The sequence below is a fragment of the Phoenix dactylifera genome, chromosome 3 (assembly GCF_051530095.1).
Source record: "Phoenix dactylifera cultivar Ajwa chromosome 3, Ajwa_hap1_PhDact_Kaust_v1.1, whole genome shotgun sequence".
NCBI classification, from domain to species: Eukaryota; Viridiplantae; Streptophyta; class Magnoliopsida; order Arecales; family Arecaceae; genus Phoenix; species Phoenix dactylifera.
Genome location: NC_143192.1, coordinates 21,450,362 through 21,470,650, shown reverse-complemented (window position 1 = coordinate 21,470,650; position 20,289 = coordinate 21,450,362).

Sequence of the window (20,289 nt, the reverse complement as noted above, 5' to 3'; positions counted from 1 at the left end):
GATGGGGTTTGACGAGTTGTCCATGACCTCCGTCCTGTAGGGATCCACGATAGTAGGACTGTATCACACGTTAACTGCACCTAGAGGTTCATCATTCCATTCTGCTGGGTAGCCACTACATGCTGCTAGGTGTCACTGGTGGATGGTGGGACTCATAGGGATTATCTTGATGATCGATAAACCCTAATGAGTTGAGTTGGAATCGTTCCAACCCATTGAAAGGAGTTTTCAATGATATTGAGATAGAGATCACAATATATCCCACTACCAGTCAGAATAGAACCTATGGGGTCACACACAATAGAAGTATTGACCGATCCGATGGTTGAAATCGTGATTAGGAATCACAAGAAATCAATTTGATTGATAAGAAGTTGAAGAAGGAACAAAGAGAATTAATTGATTGGACTTGAAACAAGAGTCCTACTTCGGGTAGGATTCCTAGAGTCCTAATTGGATTAGGACTGGGAATCCTAGTTGGAGTAGGACTGGGATTCCTACTTGGAATAGGATTCCTACAATCCTAATGAGATTAGGAATTTTGAATTAAAATTGGATTCCTACTTGGAGTAGGATTCCTAGAAATCCTAATTGGATTAGGACTTCGGATTCAAATAGAGTCCTAATTGGATTAGGACTAAAATTAAAACAAATCCTAATTGGATTAGGATTCCTTAAGTCCTAATTAATTATTAATCTAATGAATCAACATGACTCCTAATTGGATTAGGATTGAAGAGTTCAATTGAGTCATGGTTCATTCAAGTCCTAATTGGATTAGGACTAGCATAGATTGAACCCAATTTGGCCAATCCTAATTAGATTAGGATTAAACCATAAGAGAGGCACCCAATCCTCTTTGGAAGAGGATTAGGGCAACACAAGAAGGAGGGATCACGCCCCTCCTCCTCTCCTTGTGTGCGGCATGAAGAGAGGGGCCGGCGCCCCCCTTCCCTCTTTGGAAGATTGTCTTGGAGCTCCTAATTGTTAGGAGCTCCACTCCTTATAAAAGGAGGACTAGGGCCGACCCCAAGGAAGAGAGCTCTCCCTCTCCAAGCCGTGGCCACCCTCTCCCTCTCCTCCCTTGGTTCAGCCGCCATCAGCAAGGGGAAAAGAAGAGGAGGCGTCTCCCTCCTCTTGGTCTTCTTCCTTGGCTTCAGCGCGTGTGAAGAGAAGAAAGCTGCGAAGGGATTTGATCTTCTTCCTCTTCTTCATCCTTCTTCTTCCTCCTCTCAAGTGCAATCAAGAGTTGATTGAAAGAGAGGACATCAGCCATCAAAGCTATCTCTACAAGGGAGCTAGCACCCCGGTGAGATAGAAAGCTTGGATCGGATCCTGCTTCGTGTGGATACCCGTAGAGGCCGGACGTTTGAACGGCTTCAAGCGAACCCTCTTCCAAAACCACGAATTCAGATTTGCGGTGATCATCTACCCGCGCAAGGTGAAGATTTGATCTTCCTAATAGTTTTAAAAGTTTTAATTCTTACCTAATTACGAAAGGTCTCGAAACAACGTTCATACGATGAACGTCGAACCCGTGCATGCCGATTCTGCTGCCATCTGAAAAATTTTTGAAATATCAGCGGCATGTGCGGGTTCCCAGCACTATGAATGCCAAGATTAAAGAAACCATCTTTGGCATATAAAATCAACTCATGCTAGTATGTACTTAATCTCAAAAGACCTTGCCATTGCCTTACTTAGATTATTTTCTGAAAGGTCAAAGTTTGCTATGCATGTTAACTAAGGAAACAAACAAGAATCAATTTCTAAATCTAAAGATGTTGTTTCCATCACTAAGTTTTCAAAAGCTTACATTGGATTTGTTCTTGGCAAATAAAATTGAAATATTTTCTGTATTTGCTAAATCTTGTAAAAGTGTTTCAAATGATAAAGGTTTCCAAACTGTGAAGGTATCATGGCACAGTGTTGAAAACCAAAATTCTGATAAAGTTTATACAGAAATTAATTATTTCAGCACCAAGGACACCTTAAGTAAAATTGGGTTAATAGAATTCTTGAAGAAATGAAAAAGACAATTGTGTATGATAGTCATCTACTTAAATAATTTTTAAAAAGCTATCATCACTGCTTGTCATACATATGATTTCTATTAGATCTATTTTTTTGATGAAAACTCCTTTTGATCTTCTAAAAAATGGAAAATGAACCATTGCATATCTTTCATATTTTTCAGTCATACACGTTATGCTTGATATGTTCTTTTGAAAATAATGCCGAATCTGATAAAGATACTTCTATCTTTGGATATCATTCATCAAGCAATGCATATAGAATATTCAATGAAAAGATCCTAGTTGTAGAAATATCAATTCATTTTATTCTTTATGAGACTAATGATCTTTCATCAAGTCACTAAAATCAGATTATATGCGTATATGTTAATCTTTTTGCTTGCATATAACAATCTAAAACTAAAACACCTTAAGAAGAATGAGCAAGATTATAATTGGTCAAGTTAAACTAAATCATTTTTTGAAAGAGAGAGAATTTGAAATCTTGCCGATAAAATCGGAAAGCTTGTTAATAATTAGAAACAAATTGAGTTTTTCAGAAATGCACCTAATAAAGAAAAATTGATGACTACTAAAAGACTAAATCAAGAAAAGATGAAATAGATCTTGATGAAATTTTTGCATGATTAGAAGTAAAGATCACCATTATCATTTGCTTGCTTTATGAGCTTTATATTCTATCAAATGAGTGTGTAGAATGGACTCCTATGTGCTTACTTTATTAAAGAAGATATATGTTAGATAACCACCATATTTGAAAACACTCATTACAAATATGATAAAGTAATATATGATTTGAAACAAGCATCAAAAGCATGATATAAAAGCTTAAGCAACCTTTTTGACAGAAAGTAATAAATCTATGCATCAAAAGAAGAATTTGTGATATCTTACTTGCTCAAAGTATACATTGATGACATCATTTTTGGTTCTACTAATGGAGATTTATATGAAGATTTTACTAAACTCATGCAAGGTGAGTTTGAAATATGTATGATGAATGAATTAACATTTTCTCTCAAACTCCAAATTAAGCCAAATAAGAAAGGGGATCTTCATTGACCAAAGTTAGTCCACAAGACAACTCTTATAGAAGATTGGCATGAAGAAGGTATGTCTATGACCCCATCTTGTAGAATTTGAAAAGGATGAGCAAAGTAGATCTATTGTTTTAAAGCTGTATTGAAGCATGATAGAATAATTATTTTATCATACAGCTAGTAGACCAGATTGTATGCTCATTGTGTGCCCTTGTGCAAGACTTCAATCTAACGTTAATGAATCATATTTTATTGATAACAAATAAATCATAATCTGAATTTTGATAGAAACAACTGTTTAAGATAAGTTGATTAAAGCTTAGCTAGCATGTCTTGTTGATAATTATCTTAAGCAAATAAAATCTAAACTAAATTGATTTAGAAAATAAAAAACTGATTTAACCTTGATAAATCTTCCTAGTGCCTCACATGCTTGTCCTTGAACCATCTTGGTTAATAAAACTATCTCTTTAGTTCAAGTAATATGTGCTTGCTTATATTTAGGCAATCTCTTGAGTAAAGTGACTCAATATTCAACTATTGTCATATCTTATATTGAGTCATTTAGTTAAAAATATGTAGGATGAATGGTTTGTATCTTGAAGAAACTGATGACTTTCCTTCAAGAAAGAGAAGAATTTTGTTAATAATGCAGGATCCTTGAGCAAGGAAATGAGAGATTTCAACTTGAAGGATATCTCCATGTAAGATACAATAAACATTCACATGCAAACAAGAGAGAGGACCTTCTTCAGCCAAAAGTTCATACATAAGAAATCTAGTAGGTATTTGACTTGAAGAATGCAGAATGAATCGGTAATTTTAGATACCTCTCTCATAAATTAGCTAAGCAAAGTCAATAACTTAAATCTTATTGTGGCATGATTAAAATTTTTAAATATTAATTTCTAGATATCATGTCTATATATGCATTAATTGACTTATGCTTTTAGAAATTGTTTCATGGTTTGCTCAAACTAAAATATTTCTTTGCCTATATCATAACCATGAAATACACAAGTAAATGCTTAAAATTTTGATTTAAAATAACTTGTGAGAAGTTATGAATCCTTGAGCACAATGAAAATGTTGTTTGCATGATATACATCTATATGATACATAAGATTGTTTCTTTATTCTGCTCTTTCATGTAAATTACTTGAGAATAACAAAAAGAGAGAGATAAAGAAAAGAAAATGGATATTATTCAAGAGAAGTAAAATCTAAGTAAAGGCAAATACTCCAATCTTAAGGAAAAGCAAAACAAGTATAATATATTTGGCACATTTATGAGACTTGTGAAAGGGATAAAATCCGTAATTAATTACACTTAAACAGGGAGAGTTTGAAGTGAACATTTTAACCTTTCTATATTGCTCATCATAGGGATGGTGCCAATGGGGAGGCTAGTGGTAGTACCCGGCACTATTTGACCCAACTATTCGGTGTAGGGTATATCAGGGACGGCACAAGAGGGAGGCTAGTGGTAGTACCTCGTGCCCCTTCCAACTCCACCGGATAGGGAGCAAATAGAGTATAGAGCATAAGAAAGTAAAAATTAAAGACAAAGTAAATGAAAGTATATAAGAAGAATCAAGTCAAATTTTTTAATCACTTGAAAACACACTTTAAGGATGAAATCAATGCAAGATTATATTTAATAGGGGGAGTTTATTTGAAAAGAATTGATTTTGATCCTTGACATGCTTACTCTTAATATTTTAATGCATGACTTAACACATAATATATTTTGCATGTGGCATGATGTCTTGAATTATGGGTTCTCAATATTTTGCAATGCTCCATGCTTGGATAAGTTGATTGAAATATGTCTTAACTTGGAATATGTCTTAACTTTGCTCACAAGTCTTTGCTTCTGCTCACAAGTCTTTTCACAAGTCTTTGCTAACTTGTGTTCCAATGCTTGAATGCTTGAAATACTGCATAAAATTTTTTTTTGGGGTATTATTGAAAAGAAAATTCAGATTTGTCGTTCACAATCATCTTTAAAATCTGAAAGTTGAATAAATTTGTAAAAAGGAGATAAGAAAGATATCTCTATTTAGGCAAAATGAATTGATCTTGATCTATCTTTCTACTTGCCTAACTTTGATACATAATATCCTAATACTTGTTAAAATATCCTCCATTTTGTATCGAAACTCGATACTAAATACAAAGATTCTGAAAGTGCTCTAATGTTATTGAAATATGTGTTTTCAATCTTAGTAATTTAAGATGAGCTACAATGTAGAAGATGCATATCTCAAATTATAATTTTGAAAACCTTCTTAGAAATTCTTATGAAATTTCAGAATCTGATTTTGTATAAAAGCTTAAACTTAACTTAAAAAATGCTTATATCGTTACATCTTTGTAACCTTAGTTATATGCTTCAATAATCGCGTCATTTAGAAGAATAACTCAATATGATTTCTAAATGAAAATTTTAACATAAGAAAAATAGAATTAATTTTGACGCCTTGGTTGATTATCTCGATACGCATCCGAAACATATCTTTTCTTATCGTTAAAGTGTACTAATATTGGTCTAAATGATATGTCTTACAATGATCTTAATTGCAAACAAATATTTTAAATATATGATTTTATTTTGATATTAAAAAGATTTATTGTGCTTCATGTATACATTGCTGAAAAACTATGATTAAGAAATTGAGTTCTATAAATATATATACTTCAATAATCATCTATATGTTTTTCTCTCCTACATTATTAAAGACTTCCATCAAAATATATATATATATTATTAAAAGAGTGAATGATCTTAAGTCTAGAAACATTTCAGCTCACTCAAATGATTCTTAAAAGAAAGAAAATGTAAATGCTTTTGAAAGAAATTAAGCTTCAAATGAATCATCTTCTGATTAATATTTCTATACATTTTCTCAAAGATTAAGAGAAAGCATAACTTGTTCTTGAAGGATTAAAAAGAGTGATTGCTATAAATCTTGAGTAGATCTAGATCACTCTACATTCCTGATATCATAGAATTTTTGTTTTTATTTGCGCTTATCATTAAAATCTGAAATTCAACAAAAAGAAAAGAATGATTAAAGAAGAATGCATCTTTTGAGGGGGAGCTTAGACATATCAAGATTTTACATCTTATTCAAAAGCCACCATCACTTGATGCATTTCCTGAATGTTTTATGGATTGATTTTGATAAACTTCTTTATGTTGCCATTGCTTGCCTTAAGTTGAGTTCTATAAAGGTTGTCTTATCTCAAACCTTGAGTCTTATGAAAATATGCAGAAACTTATAGAAAATATATTTTTTTGAGATTGACAATTTTATTGAACATTATCTTCAAATTCTAAACTCCTAAATGGAATGTTCAGTTAAGGGGGAGAGAGAAAATTTTTAGGAGGAGAGATCATATGGAGCTCAATCGCATAAATCCATAACTAAAGGAGAGAGAAAGAATATTAAATGAGAAGTTATCCTAATACTCTCCATTGTGTATCATCTGAAATTTAAATCTGAAAATTTGTATGATACACCTTGAGGCTTGTTATTTGGTTAGCGCATCAATCATGAACCAAATTGCAATTCAAACAGTTGATCTTAAGAGCCTCTAACTTAATGAAAAAAGGGGAGAATAATGTGTTGAATGTTCTTGAGTATCTCTTAGAAAACCTATTTTTGGAATTTACTAATGAGTTCTTATTGGCTTGTTCTTTAGAACTTCAATTTTTAAAATTGTCAAACTCGAAAATATATGTTCAATTCATTATTATATGTACCAAATTGTGCTTATTTTCTAAAGGAATAAAAGAAAGTCTTTAAAAGAGCTCTAAGATGTATCAAAAATTGCATGAATTCATATTTTGGTAGTTGTGCCCCAATGCTCTTATTATCATAAAAGAACTTTGAAGTCATTAAGAATTAATGATCCAACATGATGATATGTCTTTCAAGTATATAAGTTTTGATCTTATACTCTAAAAATTAATTAAATTGCTCTCATGTTGATAAAATACTTAATATATTGGGCAAAAGATCTTAAATGAACAAGCTTTCATACTTATTATTGAAGAGAGGTTAGATTTCCATTCGTGCTTTCCTTGAATATCATTTGTGGTACTTCTTGAATTAACTTAAGAAAGATTCCATCTACACTTGAGTTGAAAACTATCCTTGGAATCACATTAGATGTGCTCTCATCATAATTTGCTCTGAAATTATCCAAAATGGCTCTGATCTATGATCATTTATCTTTTTTCTAACATTATTGCCTTGAGCATTCTGATCTTTGTGCTTAATGTTTCACTATCTTTTTGATGTTGTCAAAAAGGGGGAGAAATATCTGAGTATATGCTCATAATGCTTTATGTGTTGATTATGTTAAGATTAAAACTAAAAGCATTATCATGAAGTATATTTTAAAGATATATACTTTCTACTTCAAACAACTTAGCTATGCATTACTTCTAGAACACAATATATTTTATATTGCATATACTCCAAGTTTTGTCATCATCAAAAAGGGGGAGACTGATGACCTAAAGATTGATTTAAAGATTGATTTTGATGATCACAAAACCTTGAAGTATAAATACTAATGTTTGTATTGCAAGGAGAAAGATATTTATTTTGCAAAGAACATAGCAAGTTGGAAGAACACAAGAAGGCCTCCAAAGCTCTCAAGAAAAGTTGGAAGAAAGCTACAATTTATTGGCCCAAGTTTCAAGTTCAAAGGATTCAAATTGGAGGAGCAAATTCAAAGAAAAATTCAAAAGAATAGTCCTCGAGTCGACTCCTGAAGAATTCGAGTCGACTCCGATGCTTGTCGAGTCGACTCCAGAGTAGAACGAGTCGACTCCAGGGAGTAACAGACAGAAAGACAGAGAAGCTATTTTGGACCCTGAGAACCGAGTCGACTCCTGAAGAACTCGAGTCGACTCCGATGGCTGGCAAGTCAACTCCTGAGGAAAACAAGGCAAAAAGTCAGAGAGCCAATTTCAGACACTGAGAACCGAGTCGACTCCCGCGAAGTCCGAGTCGACTCCGAGGCAGCGCAACCCCAAAGACAGAAGACGATATTTTCGTCTCTGAGAGGCGAGTCGACTCCAAGATAGTTCGAGTCGACTCCAAGGCAGCGCGACCCCAAAATACAGAGGATCAGTTTTCGGGCTCTGAGAGCCGAGTCGACTCCAAGAGAATCCGAGTCGACTCGAGGAAGAAAATCAGAAAGTATGTCCTCTGGATTTCTAAGAATGAGCCGACCCCTAAGTGCCCGAGTCGTCTCCAACTATTGGCGAGTCGACTCCAGTTTGGTCCGAGTCGACTCTAGGACAAGGCATGCACATTAATTCAAATTTGGAACAGTAGCCGAGTCATCTCCAGAAAAGCACGAGTCGACTCCTGCAACAGGCGAGTCGACTCCAGGTCGCGCGAGTCGACTCCGATCCCAACGGAAACTTTGTCAGGAGTTGCAGACTGTGCACAACGGCTCTATTTTTGTCTCTAACGGCTAGATTTCTGTTTCCACGACATCTAAAGCTATAAAATCAAGAGGAGAACTAAAAAAGAAGGCATGGAAGTGGGAGAGAACACTTAGAGAAGAGATCTCAAAGAGATTACAAGGAAAATCCTCCATAAGCACAAAAGGGCCATCCAAAGCAAAATAGAGAAAAGAAGAGCATCCAAGTGAATCCCAAAGCTTCCTCTCCATCTGTGTGCTGCCTCGGTGATCCTCTACTTCGTGCCAAATCAAAAGAGGGTCAAGTAAAGAAGAAGCCGAGCTCCTTCATCTTCAAAACTCGTTTGAGGGCTTCTCTTTACTCTATTTGTTTATATTGTTACATTTGCTTGTTTAAGAAGCTTTGATTTGTTTTAACCTTTGTTTTAATATCTTGTAACTTGATTCAATCAAGGGATTGAATCAAGGGGTTAAGGTTTGTTGGTGAGCCAAAGGGAAAACCAACGGTGTTAGGTTGTGGTTGGTGAGCCTTTGGGAAAACCAACTGGGTTGATTGTAAACCAGGAAAATAATCGTTGTAAGGTTGTGGTTGGTGAGCCTGTGGAAAAACCAACTGGGTTTGATTGTGAACCCGGAAAAACAATCGGTTGGTTCTAGTCGGTGAGCCTGTGAAAACCGACCGAGTTCGTTGTTATCTCGCAAAACAACAAGTTGGGTTGTGAGCTTGTAAAACAACCGGCTGTAATCTGTAGGATTATAGTGAAATTCCCAAGAGGTCTTGGGGAGTGGATGTAGGTGCTGGGGTGCACCGAACCACTATATGTTTGTTGTGTTTGTAATGCCTCTTGTCATTGTCTAACTTACTCACTTACTTACTTAGATAAATTGCTTGCTTAACTCTTATCCGCGCATCCTTTAGTTTCAAGCATATTCAATCAAGTCACATTCTATACATCAAACTGTTGCTAAGTTTAAATTTCACTGTACATCTATACAACTCAGCATAATTAATTGAAAAGTTTTAGAAGTAGTCTAAAAGTTTTAAAAGACCCAATTCACCCCCCCTCTTGGGTTGTATCTACTGGGCAACACGAGTCATGGATCCTATCGAACCCATTAATACAGTGCCAGTACACGATATCCCTCAACCACCTCGTAGATCTAGTATGGTCTCCCATCCTCCCGATAGATACTTAGGTATACTAGAAGAGGATACCGAGGAAATGTTCCTAGTGGGAGATAGGGATCATACACAAGATTCCAAAACCTACGACGAGGCGATATCTGATATCGATTCCGAGAAATGGCTGGAAGCCATGAAGTCAGAGTTAGACTCCATGCATTCCAACCAAGTCTGGACCTTAGTAGATCCACCAGAAGGTATTGTACCTATTGGATGTAAATGGATCTACAAAAGGAAAATAGATTCGGATGGAAAGGTAGAGACCTTTAAGGCAAGGCTGGTGGTGAAAGGGTATAGTCAATGCGAAGGCATTGACTATCAGGAGACTTTTTCACCTGTAGCCATGCTGAAATCCATCCGAACATTGCTTGCCATTGCAGCATTTCATGATTATGAAATCTGGCAGATGGATGTAAAAACTGCTTTCCTAAATGGATATCTTGAAGAAGATATCTATATGGAACAGCCTTTGGGTTTCACTTCCAGTGATGGAGATCACAAGGTCTGCAAGCTGCAAAGGTCCATTTATGGACTAAAACAAGCATCTCGAAGTTGGAACACTCGTTTCGATGACGCAATCAAAACGTTTGATTTCATCAAAAACGAAGAGGAACCGTGTGTTTACAAAAAGGTTAGTGGGAGCGCTGTCGTATTTCTCATACTGTACGTGGACGACATCCTTCTGATAGGGAATGATATTCCCATGCTAACCTCGGTTAAGGTCTGGTTGTCAAAAGAATTCTCCATGAAAGACCTTGGGGAAGCATCCTATATTTTGGGAATTAAGGTCTATAGAGATAGATCTAAAAGGATGCTTGGCCTATCACAGAAGATGTACATAGAGGAAGTGCTGAAAAGGTTCAGCATGGAAAACTCTAAAAGGGGTCTCTTACCCCTAAGACATGGAATTCATCTCTCCAAGAAGATGTGCCCCAACACATCTGAAGAGATTCAACGCATGAGCAAGATTCCCTATGCATCAGCAATAAGGAGCCTCATGTATGCCATGCTATGTACACGACCTGATATAGCTCTTGCTGTGAGTGTCACAAGCAGATATCAGTCAAATCCAGGTGAAGAACACTGGACAGCTGTGAAGAATATTCTTAAGTACTTGAGAAGAACTAAAGATTTATTCTTGGTTTTTGGAGGATCATCATAGTTAAAGGTAGAAGGATACACAGATTCAGACTTCATGACTGATGTCGATGATAGAAAGTCAACATCTGGATATGTGTTCTTGTGCAATGGTGGTACGGTGAATTAGAAGAGTTCTAAACAACCGATCATTGCTGATTCTACTATGGAAGCTGAATACATCGCCGCCTCTGAAGCTGCTACGGAAGGCTTCTGGTTCAAGAAATTTATTGCGGAATTGGATGTAATGTCATCAGATGCCATAACACTCTACTGCGATAATAATGGCGCCATAGCTCTTGCTAAGGAGCCAAGGTCTCATCAGAAGTCCAAGCACATAGAGCGGCGCTTTCATCTCATACGCGACTATGTTGAGAAGAAGTATGTCAAAGTGCAGAGAGTAGACTCCGCGACAACGTGGCAAACCCGTTCACTAAACAGCTAAGTCAGCAAAAGACTGAAGTCCACCTTGAGAAGATGGGACTAAGATATATGACTGATTGGCTTTAGTGCAAGTGGGAGATTGTTAGATGTATGCCCTAGAAGCCAATTTTGGCTGACACATTATTAATTCTAGGACATAATTTGTATTCACTTTATTATTATTGAATAAATAAAAGGCATCTTTTTCATTCATATTATTATTGTGTCTATGAATCGTCCAAGGAATTAATAAGATGATGATGCATATTCTCAAGAGTTGAGAATTTGAGCCATGTATCATTAGTGATTAATTTCTAAACGCTCCTGATCGATGGATCATCACGAGGACGGTGATCGATCTGATGAGATCAGTGCACAGATTACTTTCCTTATGGATGGACGAGACTCGAGTCCACAGTGTGGCGACACTGAAGTAATAGTGCAGGTGCTTGTTAAGAACAAGGGTACTGAGCGTGACCAATACAAGAAGTCACTTGGACGTCTATCCACTCGTCAGTGACTTGCTTGATGTTGCAGTAGTGTGACTGGTCCTTTGACCTGCGGTGCTTCGGCTACTCACAGTGAGGTTATTGTAGTTTGACTGCACACATACATGGTCTCTAGCCATATGGGTCCATGCAGTATAGATTGGCTGCAGTAAGTTCACTGTAGGAGTAGGGTATGCACCTATAAGGAATCTATCGACCTTGATAGATAAGGAGAGATCCTATGTGATTTATAAGACTGAGTTCGTAAGACCTCGGTCGGGGCAGTATGCACAGTGGAGAAAGAGTTTTCCACTTTCGAACTTAAGTCGAATAAATCTTCACATATGACAGACGATGGGGTTTGACGAGTTGTCCATGACCTCCGTCCTGTAGGGATCCACGATAGTAGGACTGTATCACATGATAACTGCACCTAGAGGTTCATCATTCTATTCTACTGGGTAGCCACTACATGCTGCTAGGTGTCACTGGTGGATGGTGGGACTCACAGGGATTATCTCGATGATCGATAAACCCTAATGAGTAGAGTTGGAATCGTTCCAATCCATTGAAAGGAGTTTTCAACGATATTATGATAGAGATCATAATATATCTCACTACCAGTCAGAGTAGAACCTATGGGGTCACACACACTAGAAGTATTGACCGATCCGATGGTTGGATCGTGATTAGGAATCACAAGTAATCAATTCGATTGATATTCAGTTGAAGAAGGAACAAAGGGAATTAATTAATTGGACTTGAAACAAGAGTCCTACTTCGAGTAGGATTCCTAGAGTCCTAATTGGATTAGGACTGGAAATCCTAGTTGGAGTAGGACTGAGATTCCTACTTGAAATAGGATTCCTACAATCCTAATTAGATTAGGAGTTTTGAATTAAAATTGGATTCCTACTTGGAATAGGATTCCTAGAAGACCTAATTGGATTAGGACTTCGAATTCAAATAAGAGTCCTAATTGGATTAGGACTAAAATTAAATATGTCCTAATTTGGATTAGGGTTTCTTAAGTCACAATTAATTATTAATCTAATGAATCAGTAAGACTCCTAATTGGATTAGGATTGAAGAGTTCAATTGAGTCAAAATTGATTTAAGTTCTAATTGGATTAGGACTTACCTAGATTGGATCCAAATTGGTTCACCCTTGGGCTAAGCCTAATTGGATTAGGGCTTGACCACATTAGGGCATCCCAATCCTTACTTAATAAGGATTAGGGCAACCATGAAGGTGGGGCTCACGCCCCTCCTCCTTTGATCCCTTGGTGCGGCAACAAGAGGGGCCGGCGCCCCTCTTGGTAATACATCAAGGGCTCCTAACTTGTAGGAGCCCTAGATGGCTATAAAAGAGGGCAAGGGGGCTGACGCCCTAATTGATTGAAACCCTCTCCCTCTTGTGCCGTGGCCACCCTCTCCCTCTCCTTGGTTCAGCCGCAAGCAAAGGGAAGAAAAGGAAAAGCCATTGGCGGCCCCCTCCTCTTCTCTTCCTCCTTCCAACGCAAGGAAAAGGGAGTAGGCTGCAAGGGCTTTGGTTCTTCATCCAGTTGCCTTCTTCTTCTTCCTCCTCTCAAGCACAATCAAGGGTTGATTGATAGAGAGGAAATCAGCCATCAAAAGAAGTCTTTGCAAGGGAGCTAGCACCCCGGAAAGACAAGAAAGCTTTGATCGGTCCTCTGCTTCGTGTGGATACCCGTAGAGGCCGGACGTTTGAACGGCTTCAAACGAACCTTCATCCTAAAACCACGAACTTCAGTTTGCGGTGATCATCTACCCGCACAAGGTGAAGATCTGATCTTCTAATGTTTTTAAAAGTTTTTAATTCTTGCCTAACTACGAACGGTTCATGAAACAACGTTCATGAGATGAACGTCGATCCCGCTTATGTCGATTCCGCTGCCATCTGATTTTCATTTTGAAATATCAGCGGCATGGGCGGGTTCCCAACAAATATATGCGAAGCAAATATTCTGGAACCCTGAACTATGGTTACTGTATAATTCAATCCCTTTGACTCTTAATGCCAGGATGACTTAGAGCTCACTGTCAACCCTATAATTAGTACATCCATTATGTGATTAACTTTAGATATCCCGTGACTCCTCACTGGGATTACCCTGGCCAAGGTTTTGCTAAATTAATCACAAGACATTATTCCTGTTTCCAGGAGGGGTCAATTCCATCTTGACTCACAACTAACTACGCAAGTACTTGACTGCACCCAGTGACCTTCCGTCACTGAATTAGAAATTCAGGTAGTCCGGTACCAAAGTACAGTGAGTTGCTTGCTAGTCACATGTTGCGGTCTCAGGTCAGAGGGCCAAACTTATACCATATCCACTCGGAATATTTCTCGACAGTAGAGCGTTCCGGAATTGGTCACGTTCAGTAAAATGTACTCCTACACTTCACCTGTATGGCGTACCAGTGTCTCCACACTCCTTTGTTAAGAGGACAGCCAACGTATATGTCACACAACGACCTAATCTCGATAATGTTGTCGTCCTAGTAACAACATATTATTTGGTCGCGAACAAGTTTAAGGACTCAAAGATAAATCCTCCTTTATCATATCATAAGTCCTAAAGACTTCATCATATAAGAGTTCATTTGAAGATGAAATGATGAATAATGCTAAATAATACTTTATTAATTTGTCAATTTATTTACAAAATTCAATCATCAATATGCTGACGATTGACATTTAGGATACAATTCCCAACAGGATCTGGACCATTGGTCAGCGCCTGAATCTGGACCGCTGGATGGCTCCCTGGATGAAAGATCTGGACCGTTGCTCAACGCCTGAATCTGGACCATCGGTGATGGCATCTTGCTTCTGGACCATTGGATGGCACCCTGGATGATGATGCCTTGATCTGGACCATTAGATGGCGCCTAGATCTGGACCATTGGCTTTGGTTCACTGCATTTGGGCCCTTGGATCATCAGGATTTAAGAGAGAGACATGAGAAAGAAGTTGATACACCCTTCTCCTTAGCACCCCATCATGATGGGATGCCTCTCTTGGCACATGCCTCATCATGATGAGGTGTGTGGATGGGATGCATCCCTTTATGATGCATCCCTCCATCTCTTATAAATAAGGAGGTGCCTTGGGGTTCTAAAGATGATCAAAGAAAAAGTCTCTCCTTCTCTCTCCCTTATTCCTTCTTTCTTACAAGCCTCTCTCTTTTGTCCTAACCCAAAACAAGAGGGTCTTCTTTAGGACAAAAAGGCCAGTGAATATTTTAGAGGTAGAAAGGAAGAAGGAAGCGAAGGAAAATCAGCCAATTAAATCCTTTGGAAGGATTGAACAATTAGAATCAAGTTTTGGTGTTGCTAGAGTCTTGAACCCATTCCTGTGTGGATCAACATCGGAGGGTGAACATTTGGGCACCTTAGGACGTCTTCAGACATATTGGATATAACGTGATAGGTATTCTTCTATACCAAGATTATATTTTCTATATTATTTGGTTATACTATTAAGGTGATCTTGGCTTATTAGGGTTTCATATAATGAGTTTTATAAGAAAATTTTATAATCCCGTATCTTCCGCTGCGCCCTTGGGCACTAGGAAACCCAACAGTGGTATCAGAGCCACCCTTAATCCTTTTAACCAAATGATAATACATGTTATTATCTTGATGCTATGAGATAGCTAGGTTGTTTGTATGCATGATTAGTTTATGCCATGAGATAGTGTTATATTCATGTTGTAGCACAGTATAATTGCTAGTGCTAAATTATAGAATATGCAATGAGACCAATATAGTAGTATGAAAACTTTGGGCTGACCCATTCTGGAACAATCGACTCAGTTGGTGTCTACGAAGGAAGCCACAGGTGGTTACTTAATTAGGACCTCACTCTCTGAGTGAGAGGTGCCTCCCATCTGCTTTCCTGGCCAATTATTTGATTGTTCTTTATGGTTGAGCTTAATGTTAGTAAGATACTACTATTTGAAAGCCCTCATTAAATTCATAATTAAGTCGTAGTGTTTATTGCTTTAAGCTGAGCCATTCTGAATCAATTGACTAAGTTGGTGTCTAGGAAAGAGGCTACAGGTGGTTATTTAATTAGGACCTTACTAAGTAAGGAGAGCCTCCCATCTGCTTACCTGACCAACTATTTGATTGACCTCCATGAAAAAACTAATTGCTGATATAACACTATAAAGGTCCTTCCTTCATGCTTAGATATTATTATGTCAATATCTACGCTAGCTTGTTGTGATTCCCATAAGGCTAGTATTAGGGATTGATATTGTAATATCTTGGTGCATATGATGCATATGGCATATTTTAATATGTTGCCTTGTTGTGATTCCCATAAGGGCAGCATTATTCAAATATGACTGTATAAAAATGAAGGGTTTGACTTAACTAGACACAATAGTTTGTTGTGATTCCCACAAGACTATATTTGTGCTAGAGGACAGAATAAAGTTGGAAATTGCATGGGATGCAATTGGAAAGTGTTTCCTACCTTTGAACTTATAAGGGCTTGTTGTGATTCCCACAAGGTCTTTTATAAGAAATTTGGATCTCAACCCTACTAAGAAAATTAGTATTTTCTCGTTCATCATATTTGAGGGTTATGATATTCGATAAAAATAGTGGGAGTAACAATTAGATAAAAGTCCTTGTCTGATTGAATACATGTCATCATGATTGGTCTGCTTATATTAGTGTTCTTTGTAATTATAGATTAATTCTGCAAAAATGGCATCTTCACTCTCACTTAGAGGTATCTTAGATACAAACAAATTGACTGGTCCCAACTATGTGGACTGGTTGAGGAATTTAAAGATTGTTCTCACACAAGAAAAACTTTCCTACATTCTTGAAACCCCTAACCTAGGGTCAGCAGGGGAAGATGCAACTGAGGAGGAATTGGCCACATATCATATATGGAAAAATGATAGTTTGACTGTCAAATATATCATGCTTGCTTCTATGAATAATGAATTGCAGAGGCAGCATGATAGCATGGATACTCACTCCATACTCCTTAACTTAAAGGAGTTATATGGTGAGCAGAGCAGAACTGCTAGATATGAGATATCTAAGCAGTTGTTCCGTGCTAGAATGATCGAGGGATCGTCTGTGCAAGACCACTGTTTAAAGGTTATAAACTTGATCACTCGATTGAGTCAACTTAGCTTTGCTATGGACAGTGAACTCAGTCAGGATTTGATCCTGCAATCACTACCCGACTCATTCTCGCAGTTTGTTGTGAATTATCACATGAACAAACTGAATTCCTCCCTGCCTGAGCTTCTAAATATGTTGAAAACAGCAGAGTCTCACATCAAGAAGGACAAGGGTTCGATCCTTCTTGTTGGTGAGAGCTCAAAGAAGAAGTCGGGTAACAAGGGTTCAAAGAAAAAACTAAATCCTAAGAGTCGCATCAAAAAGAAGAAAGGAAAGAAAATCTCTGGACCCGGTACCTGTTTCCACTGCGGCAAGACGGGGCATTGGAAAAGGAACTGCAAAAGCTTTCTTGCAAGTGTGAAGCCTGATGCAAGTGTTGCATCAAAAGGTATGTTTTTATTACATACCAATATGACATTAAGTTCTTCTGATTCTAATACATGGATATTGGATACCGATTGTGTTTCTCACATATGCAAATCTTTGCATGGACTGCAGAAAATTAGAAGTCTGAAGAAAGGTGACTTCGAGCTATATGGCGCTAGAGGAGAATCCATCCAGGCTGAAGCTGTTGGTACCTACATACTAGAGCTACCCTCCGAGAAGTTCTTGAAGCTAGAAGACTGTTATTTTATGCCAAAAATCATTAGAAATGTAATTTCAATTCCTTTGTTGCTTAAGAAAGGATTCGAAATAAATGGAAAGAGCAATGGTTGCTCTATTTCTTTATCTAATAAGTATTATTGTCATGGCACTATGGACAATGGTCTTTTAGTATTATGTCTTAATAATGTTATGTTTCATATTGGCAAAGATAATAAAAGAAAAAGAGAGAATATTAATAATACCCTCCTCTGGCATTACCGATTAGGTTATATTAGTGAGACAAGGTTACACAAGTTGTATAAAGATAAATTCTTTGACCCTTATGATTTTGAATCATTAGGAACTTGTGAATCTTGTCTTATGGGTAAAATGACCAAGTCTCCATTCTCGGAACATGGAGAAAGGGCAAGTGAGTTGTTAGAACTCGTACACACTGATGTGTGCGGTCCTATATCAACTCCAGCTAAAGGTGGATACTTTTACTTCATCACATTTACTGATGACTTATCAAGGTTCGGTTTTGTGTATCTAATGAAACATAAATCCGAAGCCTTTGATAAATTTAAAGAGTATCAAAGTATAGTCGAAAAACAAACTGGGAAGTGTATTAAAATCCTTCGATCTGATCGAGGAGGAGAATACCTTTCTAGTGAATTTTTAGATTATCTTAAATTAAAGGGTATACTCTCTGAATGGACACCTCCATATACGCCACAATTAAATGATGTAGCTGAAAGGAGGAATCGTACCTTATTAGATATGGTACGGTCCATGATGTGCTTCACAAATCTTCCAATTTTCTTCTGGGGACATGACCTAGAAACTGCTGCATTAGTATTAAATAGAGTACCATCTAAGTCTGTATCTAGCACTCCATATGAGATATGGAAAGGAAAGAAACCTAATCTTAAGTATCTTAAGATATGGGGTTGTCATGCTTATGTCAAAAGAAATTTTGGACATAAGCTAAGTGCTAGATCGGACAAGTGTACATTTGTAGGTTATCCTAAAGACAGTTTAGGATATATCTTCTATGATCCTACCGAACAAAAGATATTTGTTGCTAGGCATGCCACTTTCTTGGAAAAAGAGTTTTTCTTAGAAAAGGGCAAGGATAGAAGAATTGAACTTGATGAAGTTCAAGACCTACAAGGTGAGACACATAATAATCCTCAACCAGATGTACCCATGGAAGAGGTACAGCCACTACACACTACTCCTCTCCGAAGGTCAGAAAGAGTGCGAAATACACCTGAGAGGTATGGATTTATCATTGAGAATGATGAAGCCCACATCATTGATGCGATCTGATAGAATTTGATCCGTATCTCAAGATTCTTGACTCTTCTTGATTTCTGGAAGGGTGGTTCCGACCTGATTGCAGACACAATTTCTGAAGATCCATCCGTCAGATCGATCTCAATTTTGGATATATTGTAGATCTCCGCGTTAGCTTTCCAGCGGTAGGTCGTGGGTCTGGAGAGGACGTCGGGATCTTGAGATATCAGCCTCCGACTGATGACTGCGTAGGGAAGGACGGGCTGATAATCCGACAGGATGGAGTTGTTTGTAGAGGCTGGAAGGGATCAAGGAGGAGAGGAAGAAGAGGGAGAAGGTGGCTGGTCTCTCGGGACAGAGGTGGTGCAGCCGGATGAAGGAGGGGGCGGCGGCCTTGGACGGCAGCCTAGGGAGAGGGGGAAGGCGTCGCAAGAAGAGAAGAGAGAAGGGAAGAGAGCTAGGGCAAAAGCCTTTCAATTAATTTTTGCATACTGAAATAGGTGCTCACCACATCTATTTATAGGTGGCTACCTGACCCCTTAACTTGACTTGATCTAATTGAATTCAAGAAACAACTAAACCCAAAGCGACTCTAATAACTGAGGTAAGATATTGTAGATGTAATCAGATTTTAAAAATGTTAAAAGAGAGAGAAAATTTGAGCATTTGTTGTTTAAAGTTATTTGACCCAAAAATATTAAAACTATTAGAAACTTAACTCCAAAAGATGTAAATGTCTTTTTTTAGTTGTTAAAAGTTAAATTTTAACTGAGATTGCTGGTCTGATGCTCTGGAAGCTTTTCAATGATGTATTGGTCAATGTAAATAGCCAAGTCGGCTAGCCCGAGCAAGGCTATGCTGAAATAAAATTAACATCAAGGACTCAAAAGCAAAAATAACCAAATGATTAAGTCCGAGGCGGTCTAGTGGATCCAACCGCATCACTCCACCACGCTTCCCTTAACCTTGTCCTCAAAGTCGGAAGTCAGGAAAACGATCAAGTATCTCAGTCTCAAACTCCCATGTGGCCTGGTCTACTGCTCTCCCCAGCCACTCCACTAGTATCTGGGTTTCCAGTCGTCCTTCTACTCGTATTCTGCGCTTCGCCTGCACTCGAACCGGCTCCACTACCTCGTCCTCCGGTGGCTCATGTATGATTGGGCCGACAGATGTCTTGGGTCCAAGCCGGGCCCTCAGAAGCGACACATGGAATACCGGATGAACTCTCGATGTAGTCGGCAAGTCCAAGCGATACCCCACGGGTCCAATGCGCTCCAATATCTGAAAGGGCCTGTAGAAGCGATGAGAGAGCTTCTGGTTCGCCATAGGCCGCAGTGTCAACTGTCGATAAGGCTGCACCTTGACGTATACCCAGTCGCCCACCTCGTATACTAGATCTCTGTGCTTCCAATCATGCAGCTGCTTCATCCTGTTCTGCGCAGTCGTTATGTGGAACTTTAACCGCCGTAAGG